The 21,458-nt window shown below is 39.6% G+C and overlaps 1 long non-coding RNA gene across 1 annotated transcript in view; it reads left to right on the forward strand.

Moving 5' to 3' along the window:
* LOC132382468 (uncharacterized) overlaps positions 1-16,701 on the forward strand; it is a 174,348-nt gene extending 157,647 nt beyond the window's left edge. The window contains exons 9-10 of the long non-coding RNA XR_009508324.1: positions 6,009-6,848; positions 11,604-16,701. This is a non-coding gene — a long non-coding RNA (uncharacterized LOC132382468). The remainder of the gene's footprint in view (positions 1-6,008; positions 6,849-11,603) is intronic.
* Positions 16,702-21,458: the final 4,757 nt, after the last annotated feature.

Genomic DNA, 21,458 nt, shown 5'->3' on the forward strand with positions numbered 1-21,458 from the left:
CTACAGCACAATACAGGCCCTTTGGCCCACAAAGTTGTGCTGAACACGTCCCTACTTTAGAAATTGCTATAGCCCTCTATTTTACTAAGCTCCATGTACCTATCCAAAAGTCTCTTAAAAGACCCCATTGTATCTGCCTCCACCACTGTTGCCAGCAGCCCATTCCACGCACTCACCACTCTCTGAGTCAAAAACTTACCCCTAACATCTCCTCTGTACCTACTCCACAGCACCTTAAACTTTTGTCCTCTTGTGGCAACCATTTCAGCCCTGGGAAACAGCCTCTGACTATCCACATGATCAATGCCTCTCATCATCTTATACACCTTGAAACTTTTTTAGCATTCAGTGCAATCATGACTGATCACCCTTATTTAGTGGACTGTTCATATTTGCTTCCCATATCCCTTAGTCTCTGATTATATCTGACTCCTTCCTCACTTTGATCTCAGTGTTATGGTAGGTTCACCACTGAGTGAATTTTCACCTCATCTCAGATGTGCTCATTGGTGATTTGGCTATGGTGAATTATTGTTTTGTGGGAAATCAGGAGTGAATATGACCGATGTAGTTGCCCTGTTTAAAGCTGTCATGGACTCAATGGGCTGAATGACTTCCATGCTGTAATAAGTGAGTAAAGGATTTTCCAGTTTATCAGTCCTGCATACTTCTGGGATTGTTCTTCCTGAAATTCTGAGATAAGGTCTTGGTTGATATCTCATAGACTATCAAATGGTCTCCTCTGAACCTTCATTACTAGAACTCCCTGAAACATACTTTGTCCATTCTTAAAGGACTTCCATAATGTTGTAGTAGGTGATTTGAAACACTACATGTGATGGAAGCTCCCCATATGAGGAAGTTCCTGGACTTAAATCTAATGAGAAAGAAGGAAAGGTGATATATTCCAAGATCAGTGTAGTGTGTAGTGTGTAACCTGAAGCAACTTTGTTACCAATGTTACCACATGTCTGCACCTCTTGACCTCAATATAACATGTAGTTCTAATAAGTGCTGTCTAAGAAGACTTTTTCTCCAGCCAGTGGTGTAGGGGGACTGTTGAATGAGCTCAGGACCATTTATAAACATAACTTAAAAGCAAAGCATTGCAAATGCCAGAATCTGAAATAAAAATGGAAAATGCTGGAAGTAGCCGGCAGAACAGGCAGCATCTATGGAGAGAGAAACAGCGCTTTTGCTTACTTTCACAGCTCTCATAAAAAGTTCCCTTCTCTTCAGCTGTTCCCCGGTGCCTACAAAAAGTAATGGATACAGCCTAGTCCATCACAGGCAAAGCCCTCTCCACCACTGAGCACATCTACAAGTAGCGCTGTTGCAGGAAAGCAGCATCAATCTCTTCTCATTTCTGCCTTCAGGAAGGAGGTAATTGAACCTCAGAAACCATATCACCAGGTTCAGGAACAGTCTTTATCCTTCAACCATCAGGCTTTTGAACCAAAGGGGATAACTTCACTCAACCTAACACTGAACTGTTCCCACAACCGATGAACTTACTTTCAAGGACTCTTCATCTTACCATATAATAATAACAATCACAGCACGGAAACAGGCCATCTTGGCCCTCCTAGTCCGTGCCGAACCCTTAATCTCACCTAGTCCCACCTACCCGCACTCAGCCCATAACCCTTTTACGTTTTCAATATTTATTGCTTGTTTATTTATTATTATTATTTTGATTTTTTTGTTGTTTCTTTGTATTTACTGTGAAGGCCCAAAATAAAGGCAATCTCTGGGTTATATATGGTGACATATATGTATTTTCAAAATAAATTTACTTTGACCTTTTCTGTTGGTGTTATAAATGTAACTACCTTTATTTGATGCAGTCTTTGTCTGGTCAACAACTAGTCTAGCTCCCATTTGAAGATGTGTAGCCAGTACCAAACTGGGAATAACAAAGAACTCAGTTTTATATTATTCATTGGTTGTTCCTTAAATCTTCAGAGTCTACCACTTCTTAAATGCCTCATTTTAAGCAGGGTTAGGTTTCCCCATTTATTCACATGCAATTCTCAACCGGGACCTCCTCCTCTCTTCTGTAGGGTCAGGGACTGGACATTTCCTATATGTGTAGCAGAAGGAAATTACAATAAAAGTTCAAATGTAAGTTTTCTACTTGTCACAATAAGCCAGAAGTTCTTATCCTTTTTTACGCCATGGACCCGTGTGACAGTCCGTGAAGCCTATGGACCCCTAAGTAATATTAAAATACAGTTAGCAAAATATTTTAAAAATTGTGATATAGTGATATGTGCTACTTCATTAATGCATTAAATAACTAAGATAATTTTGAAGTACTATAGTGATGAGTGTGCCGTAAACAATATTTTGAGATAGTTGTAAAAACTGTAATGTGATGTGAATTACTCTGTGTTTTCTATGGGTGACAAAGTCACAGGTATTGCTAATATTTCTGGGGATTGTTAGCTACATTCATAATCGAAGAAAAATCTAAATTTCAGTTGGAAGTTAATGAAAATAAAGATTTAATTTTTTTCCTCATCCAAGTTTATGAACCCCCTGAAATCTATCCCAGAACACTGAGGGGTCTGTGGACCCCAGGTTGAGATCCTTGCAATAAAAATTCTTTCCAAGAGGAACTGGGACATCTAGCTATGGAGCTCATGAGGGAGAAAATCAAGCAATGCTATTTATGCGCTTCCTTATGAGTATGGTATCCGGTCTATACTACATCATGTGACTTTGTGACTTTGTAACTTGTTCCTTCTGTCTGTTATGTTTAATTATGAATCCATATAATCACTCTGTAACATTTGGAGTACTGTTGGCAATTTGCTGTCCTCCCCGGAGAATATTGTTAGGCATATTTTGCAGTGTGGAACTCCTTGGCAAACCTATCAGCACTGGATTTCCAGGATCATATTTATTGACCTTTTCCCATAAGCTGCTTATCCCAATGCAGCCACCACTTCCTTGATTTGGTTGAATTTTTAATCTTCCTAACAGATTTTCTGGGATCTGGCAGGCTTGTTAAACATCCCCTAGAATTTAATACAATCACTAGTTCGATGACTCATACAAAAGCTGGTCTTCACTTCAATGAACAATGAACAACCACAATTTGAGCAGGAGTTCAGAATATGTCTTCAATATTATCTAGATGATTGCTCTGGACTTTCTCAGGGTAGTTACACTTACTGTGGCCATGTAAGACCATCTAATCACTTAATGGCATATTTTGTCATTTTATTTACAGGATTTTGGCTCCGTGTGATGGTTGAAAGAGTTAAAATCTCTTTTGCCATTTTTTTTGCAGTCGCACTAATACCTATTCTCACATTACAGATTTTTTTGAGGGTTATGTGCCCTTATGAAGAAGTAAACATTAAAGATCAGATGGCAGGCCACAATAAAAAAAAATTCAGTACAAAGGTGTTTATTCTGTGCCAGAGGTAAAAAAAAAGAAAAAGTGCAAAAATATTTACAGTGCAAAAAATGGCAAAATAACAAAAATGACAAAAGAGAAAATACAGATGTACACCATCTGACCTTTAGTACTTCAACTGCAAAGCATCAGTCTGAAATTATACCCATCATACACAGCTCCTCTCCCTTTCCCACTTACACCAAAATGAGCCTTGAAGTAAGGATCTCCTTACTCCAGGAGAAAAGAGACAGTCCATTCTTTGAAATGGAGGGGAGTTGTTACCATAAGCCTCAAGAATTACACAAAAACCAAAGCACAGGAATTCACCTACTTCTTCACAATCACAAATGTTCACAAATGCATTCATAAGATCACAATGAAATTGCACAACCAAAATCAATCAATAACTAAACATTTTGCAGGAGCCAGCTCTCTCCCCAATCCTACAAAATGATCAGTTCCACTGTTCCAGCTCGGAGCATGCGCCTCCACACACAGGTACCTTTTCTTAAGACATCCCATCCCTCAGCCCAATCTCCTCTACTGCAGAAGCATTTTTTCCTTTTTGCATATCTTTACAAGTGGTTCTAAAAATCTAGCTAGTAATCCGGTTGGCTCTGGAATCCCTTGGATTAGTACTGAGGTGGAGAAGAGGCTGACGGATGGGTTGTCTGTACAGCAGAATTTATGGCCATTATCATTAGTTTGCAATGGGTCGAACAAGTTAAGCCAAACAGAGTCACAACTGCAGAGTTTGGCATACTGCGGAGTTTGGAACCAAAGCATTCAAGGAGACCTGTTCTGTTGATGGAAGATAATACAATTTATATGTCCTGGAGTGTATGGAAATAATAGTACAATTTTGTTGGGTACCTGCACATGTGGGTGTATCGGGTAATGAAAGGGAAGATGTTATAGCAAACCAGGCACTTACTAAGTCAGAGGTATAGTGAATATTGGAAAAATGAAGCCAAAACTTGTATTAGGTTGGCTGGGATTAGAAAATAGCAGAATTTTTGGGATAGGAGTGGGATAGGGAGGTGGTATTACAATTTAGTTCCAGGTCCAGGTTGCCTTTAAGGAAAGAATAGAAGAGAAGATGAGTGGATGGTGAAATTGAGGGTAGGACACATGGGTTTGCACTCTACTTTGGCACTTGTTGGTAAACATGGGAACAGGTGGTGTGACTTTTGTGAAGTACCAGAGATAATGGATCATGTAATCATGGTGTGCCACAGATATTTGTTAGAACGTAGGAAGATGTTTAAGCAATTATTGGGTGGATCTGGGGTGCCTAGGCTGCAGGATATTCTGGCACCTGAAGCAGGAATGGTTAAATCATGCAGGGCACTGGTGAACTTTTTAATTAAGACAGGTTTGGGAGGCAGGATCTGATCCCCATCATAGGACCTGTCATACTCCATTACAGTAGGTGGCACTAATGCTCGTACCTGATAGGTACGAGCTTCCATTAGCACAAAGGAAGAAATAGGTCCCCTCCCTGAAACTGGAAGCAACAAGAAACAGGACGTGTCAAAGAATGCTACTGTCCTGGAGTGAGCAGGTACCACAAAAGTGTTCATGCTGCAGGTAGCCTAGCATGTATGCCCGATAAGCATAATGTCAGCACTGTCAGACAAGGATAATGAGAATTACGGGGCTACTGGGGGCGTGGGTGAAGGGAGAAAGGGGAAGGAAAGGGAAGAAGAAATTATTGTGGACATGCTCTGTCATACTGATGCAGTTGTTCAAAGTACAGTCTAAATGGAAACTAAGAGAACAAGAATGGGCAAGTAGAAACAGTATCTTGCAAGGCTTGTATAGTTTGTAGTCCCTGCCTGGGAAAGGATGAGGTACCTTTGGAGGCAGTCCAGAGGAGATTCTCCTGGGATGAGAGGATTGCTCAATAAAAGAGAGGTTAAACAAACAGAGTATATATTCTCTTGATGTAAGGTGATCTTATATAAAATATGAGATACTAAGGAGCATAAGAGGGTAGAATTATTTTCTATAGCGGATAAGTTTTGAATAAACTGATATAGTTACAAGGCAGAGTGTTAGTTTAAAACAGTGGTGAATAGAAAGTTCTCCTGTCAGAGGGTAATGAATTTCTGGAACTCCTTTTGAGGGAAACATGGAGGACAGATCTCTGGGGGTACTTCGGGTGATGGTAGATAAACTTTGATGTACTTGAGGGCTTTGGATGCAGAAGTGTTGAATCCTGAGATAATTCTCCTACTGTTGTTTCACATTCTTGTGATCAGTTGTACACTGGTGCAAACATTCAGTGCTGAACTGGTCAGAACCAGCCCATGTGGAAACAAGGATCTTGCCCCTCACTCCAATTTTTAAAAAAAAATAAAGTACATTTATTGTTAATTTGAATTAGCAACTACTCCAGAACTTTTGAGGGAAACCTGCCGTTCAGACATATGCTTGCCTAACATCAGAAAGGAAACCAATAATGTAAGTCACTTAGAACGTAATGCACAAAAAGAGATCACTTGCTCAATATGTTTATTCTCCACATAAGCCTGCTCCCAAATTATTTTAACATATTATATTCTTCTATATATTTCTCCAACGTGATCTTAACTAGGTCCAATAGAAGACATCAAAATGAAGGACATCAATGCCCGGGGAGAACTGTTAGCTATCAGGACGTTGTTTCATCCTTCAGCAGTTCGGTTTTATCTTATGAATGCATGGATGAAGGCTCACAGGATCAACAGCACATGCTGTAGTTGTTGGAAGCACCAGCTGAGAGACAGCGAGCTTGCACTGATGAACGCCCACTGAAAACAGCCATTGTAACAGCAGTCACCAACCCAGGAGACATGGCAGATGGCAAATAAAGAAAGGGAACACTGGAGGGAACTCATTGCTTCATGCAGTGGAGATGAGACTGTTTAGTTAACTAACCAACTTGGGAATACTGATCCACAGATAGGAATGACAACCCACAAACAAATCAAGGATTTAAAAGCTCTGCAAATATCTTGGATGCAGCATAGAGTCCGGCTATCAATGCTGATCTCCGTACCCTAGTCATTTCCTTGGCAGATGTGCCGAAAATCTTATAACATTATCCCCTGTGTATAACACTTAAGTGTAACAGCATGAAAAAATATTTTCAGTGTCAAGTCACCTGTTGCTATGGTCACAGCAGTCCGTCATTATCTGTCCACAACTGTTGGAAGTGACGAGCAGCAAGTGTCTGAAATGTTGCTTTTTGAAGGAACAATCATAAGCAAGGGTTATAGAAAACAAGAAGCTTTGTGATATAATACTGTGAGAGTGATAATTATCAACATATTTCTAGTCTTTTTTAATGCCTTTCTCCAAAAGAAAATACAGGCATTTGAAGCCTACATTAGACTATATCCTTGCATAACTGAAGTACTCTTATTTCCATCAATGTCTTCCAAGCTGATTAAAGGTGAGCATTGAAAGCAGTTTATTATATTGTAGTTTCCATTTCAAGCATTTTAACAGTTAATTCCGGTTAACTTGCTAAATGTATCACATTACAGAGGCAACAGGTAATTTATCTAAGAACATAAGAAATAGGAGAAGGAGTAGGCCATCTGGCCTACCAAGCCTGCTTTGCCATTCAATAAGATCATGGCTGATCTCCACCTACCTGCCTTTTCCCCAGAACCCTTAATTCCACCATTATGCAAAAATCTATCCAACCTTGTCTTAAGTATATTCACAGAGGTAGCCTCCACTGCTTAAAATTTGTCAGATAATTCCACAGATTCACCACAATCTGGGAGAAGCAATTCCTCTTCATCTCTGTCCTAAATCTACCCTCCAAATCTTGAGGCTATGCCCCTTAGTTCTAGTCTGACCTACCAGTGGAAACAACTTTCCTGCCTCTATCTTATCTATCCCCTTCATAATTTTATATTTTCCTATAAGATCACCTCTCATTCTTCTGAATTCCAGCGAGTGCAGTCACAGGTGACTCAATCTCTCCTCATAGTCTAAACCCCTCATCTCTGGAATCAACCTGGTGAAACTCCTCTGCATCATCTCCAAAACCAGTATATACTTCCTCAAGGAAGGAGACCAGAACTGCATGCAGTACTCCAGGTGCGGCCTCACCAGTACCCTGTACAGTTGCAGCATAACTTCTCTGCTCTTAAATTCAATCACTTTAGCAATGAAGGCCAACATTCTATTTGCTTTCTTGATAGCTTGCTACACCTGCAAGCCAACCTTTTGTGATTCATGCATAAGCACTCCCAAGTCTCCCTGCACAGCAGCGTGCTGCAATTTTTTACCATTTAAATAATAATCTGATCTTCTATTTTTCCTCCCAAAATGGATGACCTTGTGGTTACCAGCATTGTTATCCGTCTGCCAGACCCTTACCCATTCACTTAACCTATCTATATCTCTCTGCAGACTCTCCATATCTTCTGCACAATTTGCTTTTCCATTCAATTTAGCGTGATCAGCTGAAAGGGTTCAGTGGCACTGCTATATAATTATATCAAATTGGTTATTCCATTTGCCAGAAATAATTTTCTTGATTTTGTGAAAAGCTACACAAATGATTAATGTAAACATACTGTCCAAATCTTGTTTTTTGATTGGCATTACTATTGTGGATTTCTTCTGCAATGTGATTATGGGTTAATACAGTAAAACTCCAATAATCCTTGGGACTTCAGGAATGTTGGACGAGTGGATTTTTTGAATCATTGGTGTTAGTCCTATCTACAGTGCATCCAAATACACTTTTATTTAACTTCAATACATATTCACATGAAACATAATAACTTCTTCAGAACACAAGAGATTCCTGTAAATCCTGAATAGAACAGCATGCATAAAATGCTAGAGGAGCTCAGTAGGTCAGGACGCACCTGTGGGAGGAAACTAAACGGTCAACATTGCTGGCTGAGCCCCTTCAGCCAGTGTGTCTGATCAGTTTAAAGTACATATTGATACTATATTTAAAAAATACTCCAGATCCTGTTTTCAACTACAAACCTACCCATATACCTGATCCCTGGAGTTCTAGCTTTAACCTTTCCTTAGGCTGCAAGCTTAGACCACAATCCTGCCACAGGGCCAGAGACAAAGTTCAATATTCAAATTAAATTTATTATCAAAGTACACATATGTCACCAGAGACTATCCTGAGATTCATTTTCTTGTGGGCATTCACTGTAAATACTAGGAATAGCATGAATGAAAAACTGCACAAGGACTAAGATGGACCTTATTTACAAAATATAGGATTAAATATATAGATAGGCCCTTTGAAGATAAAGTTATTAGCCATTTGGGGAAAGAAATAAATATATATATGAAAGTTATTTTGAATTCCATGGAGCATGTGGGGATCTTCCGATATCCAGGCAGTCTTTCTTTCTTTCTTCTTTCTTGTTCTCTTTTCTTTTTTTTTTCAGATGGGGATGTTAAGGGGGGAAAGGTTAAGGGGAGGGGGGAGGGTTGATATTATACTCTATAATTCTATTATACTACTCATTCTACATAATTATCTTAAAAATTGAATAAAAAAAGATCGTAAAAAAACTAAGATGGACAAAAAACTAATGTGCAAAAGACAACAAATTGTGCAAATACAAAAGTAGGTAAATAGATGAATGAATGAATGTGAGTGAATGAATGAATAAATAAAAAAATAAACAAATACCAAGAACATGAGTTGTAGAGTCCTTGAAAGTGAGTCCATAGATTGTGGAACCAGTTCAGTGATGGGTTCACTGAAGTTATTCACATTGGTTCAGGAGCTTAATGGTTGAGGGATAATAACAACACTCGAGTACCGGTACAATGAAAGCCTGCTTCAAGCAGGTGGGTAGCTCAGAACCTCAAAGGTTAAAGTTATTGATAAACACTCTGGCCTGTTGATCAGCCCAGGTTCTTCAGCTCTCGGCTGGATATAACATCTGGGCCAGATACTTTCCGTGGGTTCGTCCTCATGTTGGCCTCAGAGACTGAAATCACAGGGTTGTTGGGACTGTGGGAGTTTGTGAAGCTGCATCCATGTCCTGTCAGTCAAAGTGAGCATAAAAAAGCATTGAGCTCATCTCGGAGTGAAACCTTATTGTCACATATGTCACTTGGTTTTACTTTGTAAAAGGTGATATCATTCAAGCCCTGTCACAGCTATTGAGCGTCCTTCTGTGATCCAAATTTGCTCCAGAATTGCCACTTCACACTCAAGATACCCAGCTATGGATGTATATCCTACTGGCATTCTGGACTCCTGACTCACATACTGGACTAAAGAATGAGCTAGATGCCCGACCATCAGGATTTCTGAATGATGAGGTACTGGTTTATCAGAGTTTTACTGCCCAGCAAGGAGTGAGGACTCTGTTGTGGGTAGACTGAATTAGTGACAGAAATTTCCATGTTAAAACAATAATTTGTCACCTGTGGCCAATAAATATCTGGAAATGAAAATATTTTATATTAAATATTTAGATTCTTCTGGTTGACTGCATGACCTTGTAAAGCAATGCTTTACAGCATCAGTGATCAGAATTCAATTCCTACCACTGTCTGTAAGGAGATTGTATGTTCTCCCCATAACTGCATAGGTTTCCTTTGTGTGTTCTGTTTTCCTCCCACATCCCAAAGATGTATAGGCTAGTGTCAGGGTTAGTAAGTTGCGAGCATGTTATGTTGGCGCCAGAAGTGCGTCGACACTTGCAGGCTGCCCCCAACACGTCCTCAGACTGGATTGGTCAACGGCAAAAATGATACATTTCACTGTATGTTTTGGTGTTTCAATAAACATGTGACAAGTAAAGCTAATCTTTAGTCTTTAAAAGTAAGCTGGATAATTGAAAACTAACATTCTGAATTAATCTGAAATTGCATCAGGCATGCTTTCAAGTCTGAGATTAGGTTTTAAGATCTGAAGAAGTGTCTTCTACTTGAAACATTCTCTGATTCTCTTTCTACATGTAATGCCAGATCTATTGAGTTGGGCAGCATTTTCTATTTTTATTTTAGGATTTAGACTCCGTTTGGTGGAATGGCAACAAACAGTGAAACATTTGAACCAAAGATGTAAATAGAATATTACAAACTAGCCAATCGTGGAAAAGGGGAAACCTGAAAGAGATCCCTCACCAATTACTGTTAGACCTGTCCACATGAGTGTTAGGCTTAGAACAAAAATTGACTTAAGTTTATAGGATATCAGACTAAGACAACATGGGAAGGATGGAAATCGGCCTCTCCAACCACATCTCCATAATGTTAATCCCAATACACAGAATGCTGCTAGAGAAGGAGGATCATCACTCTGTGGGCTGTTTTGAATGGGCTAACTGGCAGACATTCAAGGTGGCCGCTACAAATGGAGAAGAATTGGACCTCGAGGATACGTCTCAGCTGTCATCGGCTACAACAGTAAATGTGTAGATGGCATTGGTACCTCAAGAATAATGATCTCATGGCTCAAACAGAAGGTCTGGCAATACACTGAGGTGTGTGGGAGACTGCCGTCAAGTCTTGTGACAGAACAGCTCTCAAACCAGCCAGAAGAAATGTAATTTTTGGCATCAAGAAAGCTAAGACTGTCTACGCTCAAACATTTCCGACACACCTGAATTGTGGCCGGGCGTCAATGGAATCACTGTCTATGTACGGAAAAACAGTATCAGCTGTACCAGTGAGGCCACCCTCGGTGATGCTCATAATAACTTTCATGCATGCTTTGAGGCATGCAACACAATACCAGCCAATGAAGCCACCCCCTCTGTGTCTCTGTTGTCATCTTGTACCGAAGGAAATCTACCCCTCTGAATGCTCCTGCTGAAGAAGGAGCATTTCAGGAGGGTCATCACTCTGTCGGCAGTTTTGAATAGGGCTCTGGTTCTGATGTTGTCCATCTCTTGCTGGGGATCCTGCTATTCCTCCCTACTGGGTCCAGTCCTTCGTGAGTGAACCATGACAGAATGACCCCATTCACCTATGGACCCAGTGGAGGTCTATGTTCAAGACTTTTTCTAAGGTTCTCTGGATCACCAGGGTTCGCATGATCTCCCATGTTATGCTTTTCTCCCCCAAGTTATATGCTATGTTTTCGAGTCAAATGCAATGTTTCTGAGCTATATAATGTTGTTATGGTTCTGAGTGAAAAGCAATTTTTCTAGATGCTTTGCCTCAAGCTCCAGGTCTGCCTTGTGTTTTTCAGAACTACCTCAAGATTCTCAAGCTCCAGGTCATTGTGTTTTTCAGAATTGTCTCAAGAACTCCCTGGACCATCCAGTGCTGGCCATAGAGGGGGAGGTACTGCCATGAGCCCTGCAGCTTGCCGTAGAGTATTGAGATTCTGGGATTTTTGAGCACCTGTATTGACTAATCAGTGACTTAACTTAATTAGAGTTGTTAAGTCCATGTGTTTTCAGTTTAATCTTGTCAAGTTGATGTGTTTATTGATTATTTAAAGAAGATGCTCAGTTGCTGCCTCGGTGGAGTCATTGTATTGGAAAGGATGAATTCTCATGGTGTAGCTCAGTCACTCCTCTGAGGCTTTGATTCCGACGTTTAACCTCTTGTTTCCACCTCCTCCTGGGGATCCTGCTGTTCCTCCACATCTGGGCCCAGACCTTCAGGAACACACCATGACACTTCCTCAATGTCAACAAGACAAAGGAGAAGGCTATTGACTCCAAGATTACTCACACCACTCACACCCCTCTTTATATCAGTGGCATAGCCGTGGAAACTGTGAGCAGTTTCAAACTCCTTGGAGTGCTTATCATGGTCCCAGAAAACATTCTACACAATCAGGAATCTCACCATTGCCTCTACTTTCTGAGGAGGCTGAAGAGAGCTGATCTATACACATCTATATTATTTCAATCTACAGATGCGCAATAGAGAGCATCCTAACAAACTTCATCACTGTATTGGACAGAAACTGCATTGTGGTGGAATTGAAGGCTCTGCGATAGGTAGATGTAGCTGCCCAGCTCATCATTGGTACCAGCCAACCTACCATCCAGGACATGTATACAGAAAAGTATTGAAAAAGGGCCAGTAACATCATGAAGGTTCCCATCCACCCTGCTCTTAGATTGTTTGTCTCACTCTCGCCAGAACCACCAGATTCAAAAAGCAGTTACTTTCCATAAGCGTCAGGCTGATCAATACCCCTCACACCCAATTCACCACTACTTCATCATTTCCTGTAAGTCACCTTATGTACAGATCTATACACCTATGCATGGCATCACTTTATGGACTTACAATCTATGTTTGTGTATAAGTTATCTTACGTTTTTATAATTATTGTGTTTTTTTAAATATTATTGGTATGTTCCTTTTTTATTGTGTATTTTTTGGGGCTATATTGGATCCAGAGTAATAATTATTTTATTCGTCCCTACACTTATGTAATGGAAATGACATGAAACAATCCTGAATCGTGAAACAGGAAATTACAATCTGAGATGAACGCAATGAATCTAAGAGACTTACACAGGAAAAATGGCCGAACTGGAGAAATAACATGCTTTCCAATCCAATCTGGTCAATGACAGCTCACTGATGTAGGGGTTGGGCTCAGTGTAGTTGGCAAGGCAAAAACAAATCAACCATAGTGCATGGTAAGCTCAACCATGCTGGTGAGAGTCTGTACACTGGAATGAAAGTCAACATGAACAAGATTGTAACATCTGAACAGAAACCAGTCTGGCAAAACAAATTGTGTTACTGTTGTGGCAGGGACTCACATATGCCAGACTAATGTGAATCTTGTATAAAATGCAACAAAGTAGGACACATACAAAGAGCATGTTGGCAGACAAAAAAAAGTAATGGATAGGAAAGAGGAAAAGAAAAAAGTCAAGTTGCAGTTTCGAAATGAGCACTAATCTTCATGCTGTTGATGAAATATCTGATAATGATGAGAGTGACACCTGAGCAGCCTTAGGATTTACTATGTGAAAACTAATAATAGACAATCAATGTGAGTTACACCAGAAATGTCCGACAAATTAATTAAAATGGCATTAGGCACCAGCTTGGCAGTTTCAGTCATTCCAGAAAATAAGTTTGAAAAGCATTTCAAAGATACTGAACTGAAGCCTGTAGATATCCAGCTAAAAACCTACAGTCGAGAAAAGATAAGTCCTGTGGGAATGACATTCATAATGGGGAAATACAACAACCAATAAGCCAAGTTGAGCTTGTATGTGATTAAAAAAAAACAGGAGGGCCATCATTCTGGAGTTGTGAGTGGCTGAGACAACTACATCTTGTTTGAAGATCCATCCATCATTTGCATTTCACATCCCCTGTAATAGTCAGCTGAAAGTGAATTAAGAAAGGTACCGTATGATCTCAAAACTGTCTCCATGCTGTATATCATAAGTTGCGGCCCAACAGAGGGTAAACAGGTCTTGGTCCCAATCTCTGCCTCTGGTTGGAAAGCATATTGGATCAAGAAAGTACCATGCTGCTCAGAGAAATCATGGAAGTGATGAAAGCAGTCATCTGACTACTACAGCTTTTGTAGGCAACAGATCTGAGGAAGCTTCTGTTATGTTAGTCAGGCAGTTACCTGCTAAATGTGGCTTGCTTTTACTCTAGGAGGGAGTTCAACATGCTTTAGAAAATTTACAAGCATTTGCTTTTGTGAGTATAAAGAACCAGATATCAACTCTGTGTGCAGTAAGGGTTATTGCATGAACTTCAAGTGGGAGACAAAAAGCTATTTGTAAAAGTAGATGCAAAGACCAAAGCTGGATAAATGGATGGCCAAACAGAATGAACTCAATGGAGATAATCAGATGATGTTGTGGATGAGTAAACCAAGAGAAGAGATCAGATCGTAAACGGAGCAATAGAAGGATTAATTAGAAAATACTCCAGTGAAATAAATGCACCTTCCCAGGAACAAGACACAAATCCTAAAAAGAAGAGAAAGGAAAAGAAAGAGGATCAAGAGAGAGAAAGAAGCTGGGACTGGGAGAGAACCAAGGATTGAAGTGGATCCAGAGAGAAAAACTGAGAAAATGAGAAGGAAGTTGTCCAGAGCTGTCAGAACCACTTCCTGCAGTCCCAGAGGCAACTCCTACAACTGCTATGGAAAAGGCCCGAGAACTTGAGATGGTTTTCACAGCCCCAAGTCTCATTTGCCAAGCAGAGTGATCGCCCTTATCAGGAAAGATGTTATCCCACAAGAGTAAGGAAGCTTCCACAGTGATTAAATATTTAAGTCTGAATGGGACAACTTATAATTTGCTATGCTATGGATGTCTATATGGTACAGTCGATCTTCACTAATCCGACTAACTGTAATCTGGTTCCTTCGATAATCCGGCATTGATCTCAAATTTTCCACACAACTGTAATTTCAAATTTCCTGGGCCACCGTACCAATCTACTGCACATTGTTTTGGTTGCGCTAGATCTGTTCACATGCTGGTATGCTCTTGTAAGCACAGACAGGCGATTCCTGCTTGTTCTCCTGCATTTATTAATATCATTTGCATGCGGTGCACCGCCTGGCACCCACCCGTCTCACCCACTAGTGATGGGTGTGCTGGCACACGCTGGGTCGGTCTGCCTTCTCGCCCGCCTACCGGCAGTCGCGCACTGCACTCCGGCATCGCCCGGCCGGCACACCGTTCTCTTCTGCCTACGACCTCAGATCAGACGTGGTGACCCGCTGAACTTAAGCATATCACTAAACAGAGGAAAAGAAACTAACGAGGATTCCCTCAGGAACTGCAAGTGAAGAGGGAAGAGCCCAGCGACGAATCCCCAGCCACCTGGCGGTCACGCCAAATGTGGTGTATAGAATACCTCCTTTCTCAGACTTCTGTTTCTGCTCATCCAGATGTGCTCCCACCAACATCAACAGTTTTTGGAGAAACTGTTGTGCCAGTTTCAGCACCAGTTCCTGATGCTTCACTCATTTTTCAAGATGAAGATCTTGATGATCATGACAACCCCACACTTGCAAACATGTAGCTTTGCCTGAAGGTATATTAAACGTCTCACTTTAGAAGCAGAAGTGCTCAACTGTTCTGTATAAGTTAATTCCTGTACATTTACCTGTACCCTTTATTTTATCTGTGCCTATACAGTATATTACTTTATTAAAAGTTCACTTAATACTCATTTAATATTTCTGTTTCATTATTATCTAACTTGTAACGATGTACATGATATTTTAAAGGTATGATGAGGCAGTTACCTATTGTTTAATGGGATCCTTTTGTAATTTGGCATTTTCACTAATCTGGCACTTCGCAGGCCCTGGTGGTAGTTGTATTATATGGTACATTAGGTATATAAGTTGAAATGCATTTTATATTGAATTGGAATTTATAGCTAAGCAGGGAGGTGTATTGTGTATTTAGCATTTCAGTTGTATTTCAGTAACATTGTAAATATATTGTTTGATTAAGCTTTCTTTGTTGTTACATAATGCATTGCAGGTTATATGTAAATGTATCTATATGGCATACAGTGCGTCATCACACTGCCACATGATTATATTGCACCTCACTAAAAATTAAAAATGAATTTAGAAGTCCTGGCCCTCTTGTTTTCCTTTCAATTAGTTTTTTTTTATGCTTTGGAGTAACAAAGTATAATTGTACATAACTTCAGGTCTTTCTAACTTCCCAGTCCTATTTTCCTTCTCAAAATGAATTACAACAATCCTTGACTTACTGATTGCATTTCTTGAAAATGTTTTACTGAGCAAAATTGAAAGCCTATGCAAATTGGATCACAGACATTTTCATGCATATACTTCTATACAGGGAGAATGGGGTCCTACTCATTATAGCAAAAATTAGATTTGTTATTGAAGACATGTACATTAAAGAGCTAATAGTGTTATAGCAAAAATTTATTAGTAGAATATTTATAAATCAAGGGATGCTTAGACTTTAAGCTCATTTATATTAAAATACATGGGCTGTGTGTTTGTATATGTTGCTATCTTGTGTACTTTATCCCAAATTCTTTATAATACGCAATTATTCTTATTTACTGCATATTCAATATTAAGTTGGATTGACTCTGAGTTGAAAATGTGATAGGAAAACTGTTACTTGAAACAAATATTGAAGGTATGTTTAATGCCAAATGATGTATTCAAGTGAATTCAGTCTTGAGGCCAGTGTAATCACTAAGGGAATGTAGAGGCTGCAATAGCCCCCAGCCTCTCTGCCCTATCATTTGAAGCTCTTTATAGCCTTTGATACAGAATTGCAGGGATGTTTCCAAACTACTGCAGATTTCCTTCTGGCAAAACCTTGAACAATGGTTTGTAGGTTTAGTTTCTTGAATGATTTGCTGCTTGACAGACTCTGGTTTGGTGCTTGGTTTATGATGATCGCTGTGTGTGGCCTTCTGGAATAAAGCATTTCAAATGTCTCATTCTGTTCTCTGACTTATTTCTGAAGTATTATCTGTGGTCACATTTTGCCATAAATCATTGAAGAAAATTATCCTTTGAATCTCATTGTAAATGTTGTGTCATTCTCCTGCAAGATACGTTAATTGTATTTTCAGTCTAAGGTAGAGTGAATCAGGTGACAGCACTCTGATAGACAATTACTTCATGGATTTAAACTTTGTAATTCATGCCATTCAATATCATCACTGTAATTCATTGTATGAAGTACATCTCTTTCCTGATTTATCAAAATGTTTGTCTCATTTGAACAGGGTAGTTTGAAGCTTGGCAGAAGAATTGGATATGAAATCAATTTGAAGGATATTACCATGGAGGTAGCTCTTACAAAATCTCAGGGTATGGAGATGGCAACCGTATTTTTGGAGTTCAAATTATGCATTAATCTATATTTGTTCTTGGAAGTAATTTACTTATACTTATCAATGTTTTAAGATCGCAATTTTCACATGGCTCTCCTGTTGGTAAGCCAATTGGATCAGGTAGGATGTGGAATCGGAATCAGAACCAGAAGCAGGTTTAATATCACTGGCATATGTTGTGAAATTTGTTATTTTGAGCAGGTCCATTTTAATAGATATGTAGAAAATTAAGAAAAACTATAAATTACAATAAGAAATGCATATAAACATTTAATTAAATAAATAGAGCAAAAAGAGAGCAAAAATAGTGAGGTTGTTTACATGGGTTCATTCTCCATTTAGAAACCTGATGGTGGAGAGGAAGAAGCTGTTTTTAAAATGCTGACTATGTGTCTTCTGGCTCCTGTATCTTTTTCTGAATAGGAGCAATAAGAAGACTGCATATCCCTGGTGATGGGGGTCCTTAATGATGGATGCCGCCTTTTTGATGTATCGCTTTTTGAAGATATCCTCGATTTTGGGGCGGCTAGTGCACATGATGGAATTGTCTGAGTCAACAACTGTCTAGGTTTTCCATGCCAAACATGATGCTGCCAGTTAGAATGCTCTTAACGGTTCTTCTGTAGAAATTTATGTTGACATTTAGGAACTTGAAAGTGATTACAGAGGTCCAGTTTTTTGCACTTGTTGATTAGAACTAGGACTATGATCGTGTTGAATGCTGATCTGTAATCAATAAACAGCAGCCTGATATAGGTATTGTTATTGTCCAGGTGATCCAAGGCTGAGTGGACAGCCAATGAGATTGCATCCACTGTAGATCAATCATGGCAAATGTCAAATTGCTGCAAGTTCAGGTCTTCTCTTGCCATGTCCAACACCTCAATGCATTTGTTCATAGTAGATGTGAGTGCAACTGGACAATAATCATTGAGACAGCTCACCAGATGCTGCAGAGATTTGAACAGGTACAATTCTATTCCCCTTTTCAAAGCATGCATAAAAGGCATTGAACTCATCTGGGAGTGAAGCATCACAGTCATTCACGATGTTATGTTTCACCTTGTAGGAAGTAATAGCCTGCCAACCCTGCCAGAGCTGATGTACATCTGATTACATCTCTAACTTCAATTGGAATTAGTTTTTGACTCTTAAAATAGCCCTTCTTAGGTTGTACCTGGACAGACTTCTTGTATAGTCTGAATCACCAGTCTTGAATGCCACAGATCTTGCCCTCAGCAGATTACTTGGTTAGGGTATGCTCAGTATGTCTTCAACACAAGTCTTGATGAAGTCAATGGCAACTGTGGCATATTCATTCAGATTTGAAGATGAATCCATGAATATTGTTCTGTCCACTGACTCAGAACAGTCTTCTCAGTGTTCCTCCACCTTCCTTGACCATATCTTCTTGGTCCTCACCATTGGTGCTGTGGTCTTTAGTCTCTGCCTATACACCAGGAGTGGAAGTAAAGCTAGGTGATCGTACTTTCCAAAGTGTGGGAAGTGAAGTGTATTGGCTGCTCTGGCTTCACAGGTGATATGCTGGTGGTAGCTGGTCGGATACTAATTCAAGCTGGACTGGTTGAAATTCCTTGCATTAATTGGGAAGGCAACAGGGTGTGCTGTTTTGTGATTGCTGATCACTGTACTCAGATCCTCCAGTGCCTGTTTCTAATTTAATCTTTTTCTGTTATGATTTGGTTTCCCAGCTTTTGGAAGAAGGACACATTTGAGAAGATTTTCAAGTATTCAGGAATACCCGTGAAGCCAGAAATAACAGCAGTGTTTTGCCGTGTGAAAGAATCCCTGGAAATGAGAATCCAAGTATTCTCAGTTGGGAGGTCTGGAATTATGGTTAGGACTCTACCATCCAGCCCCTACTTCTCAACAATCTGATTCAGGAATTGAGTTCATTGTCTGGAACCAAGAGATTCAACATGACTTCCAGATAGAGAACCTGCCAAAGGCAATGATACATACTATTCAGTTAAAACCCCACACCATGAGGGAAACCAAACCCTTGTCTTCTTTACCTGTCTATGAAGCTTAGTCCTACTTTCATCTGAACCAAACATTTCAAGTTCACATTCAAGTTCAACTATCATTCAACCAAACATAAATAACCATGAACACAGACAAACAAAACAGTGTAACTCTTGGGCCAAGGTTCAAAACACTGTATCAACAGTCATACACAACACAAGGGGCATATAGCATATATAAGATGGCAAGCACATCTAAAGTAGCAATACAATACAGTCACACAGAAAAATGTAGTCCAAGTCCCTGGGTCCATACATGTTGCAGCAGTCCACAGTATAATGTGTCTTCTGCCGACGAACACTGGGGGACAGTATTAACTCTAGCATGGATGCCATGCAGCACCACTGGGTGTCTGCAAAGAGGTGGCACTGCACCTTGAAGCCTAGTCCTCGCTATGACCAGAGCCACACAGTTTTCTTTGCCATCCACCCTCTCTGTTCACCAATAAATCAATGAGTTGGACTTGCAACCTTCCACACCACTAATGTCCAATAGGGTCTTGAGATCACAAGAAAAGTGACTAAGATGATCACTTGCTTTTAGACTCCACACCTCCTTCGTGCACTGATGGCTCCCAGTCACAGGCATTGACATGTTCCGCACCAAGTTTAGCTCCTTCATTTTCTTCAACAATGAGCAACTTGATGATGGGGGTAGACCTGCAGTACTTTAAATTCTTAATGTCCAACAGGATCTTTCAATCATAAAAAAATATGTTTAGGAAAGGACAATAACATCTTTGACTGACCCCGTAGAAACCCCTGTGTCTGAATGCACCACTATCTTACCAGAATTTCCAATCTAAAATCAAATGTTACAGATGAATGGAACAATCACATGCACATACTGTAAAATTCATAAAATATCAGTGATTCTAAATTCCACTGCATCAATATTTAAATGGTTAAATAAGTTAATAAATGTATGTGAGAATAGAACAAGAACTTTGTCAATGAAAAAAGTAAATGCTATTATTGATAAGATAACAGAATAACCCATTTCCATAATGTAATTTCCATATTATTCAAATGAAGTAGAAAGGGGGCAGGATTTTACTATTTCCTCTTATTTCCGGGAGAATTAAGATTAGTCTCTCTGAATGGAAGTGGCAGGGAATATAACAATATAGGTACAGCTTATTGAAACTAAATACTTTAAAGTCACTCTAATCTGACATTTTCCTTTGATTTTGTTTAATCTTGTGTGAAGGTTGGTTTAAATCTAATGTTCAGGTTTGCCTTTAAGAAAGGTACTCAGAGATTAGTTCCAATTTATTCTTGTCAAAACTGTTCAAGTGTCTGTACTGCACGAGATCCCACCACTTGTGGCCCAACTATTGCCTATGTACTTAATTCATAAAGGGTCACCTTCTCTGCAGCAATAATTGGAGTTACATTTCCAAATATTTTCAGTAATACTTTACTATATTTGAATGAATTCTAATAAGTGTAAAGGTCTTTTGTGGGCTACACTGTCATCTTACTTATGCTTCTCATTGGAGAAGACATCTATGTATGTATAAAAATGAAACATTCTATGATTCTGTTCTAACACTGATTGTAGGCAATATTGTTGTTGAATAGAACAATTGGAAGCAGTGCTTTTGTTTCAAAATGGTACTCAATTTTTCTTTGCCAGGGTCTTCTTGCTCAAAGTATGCTTCTTAGCTTAGACAACATGGGAACTTAATCCTTGAACCAGATCAACACTATTATACTACAGGCTGCTAAAAGATTCCTGAAAGGTTAAATTATCTTCCAGTATTTTTTTCCTGCTTCGCAGAAATTAAGTTGGTTTCTACTAGACTTTCAAGATAGAATCAGGAATTGAATGTAATGTGTAATTGCTGTTACTGAAATTCTAGCTTGGAAAGGGAGAGTTTCAAATGGCCGGTGAAGCCAGATGAGGTGCCATTTTATAATGGAGTTCTTTGTATGATATTTGCACTGTGGCTTTAAATCCAGCTTGAGATGTGAGTATCTTTTGACAGTATCGGCTCTGCTTCACTCAGTGGCTCACTCCCCTGGGTCAGAACATTGCTCACTTGATACGGTAGTGTTACCTCACAGTTCCAGAAACTGGGTTCAGTGCATAAGTGCAATCTCCCTCTTTCTGTGTGAGTTTTTGTTTCTGGGTGCTGGCTGCTCTAGTGTCCTTCAAAGACTTGCAGATTTGTATTCAGACAGCCATTGTAAATTAC

This window comes from Hypanus sabinus, chromosome 28 (assembly GCF_030144855.1).
Source record: "Hypanus sabinus isolate sHypSab1 chromosome 28, sHypSab1.hap1, whole genome shotgun sequence".
Lineage (NCBI taxonomy): Eukaryota > Metazoa > Chordata > Chondrichthyes > Myliobatiformes > Dasyatidae > Hypanus > Hypanus sabinus.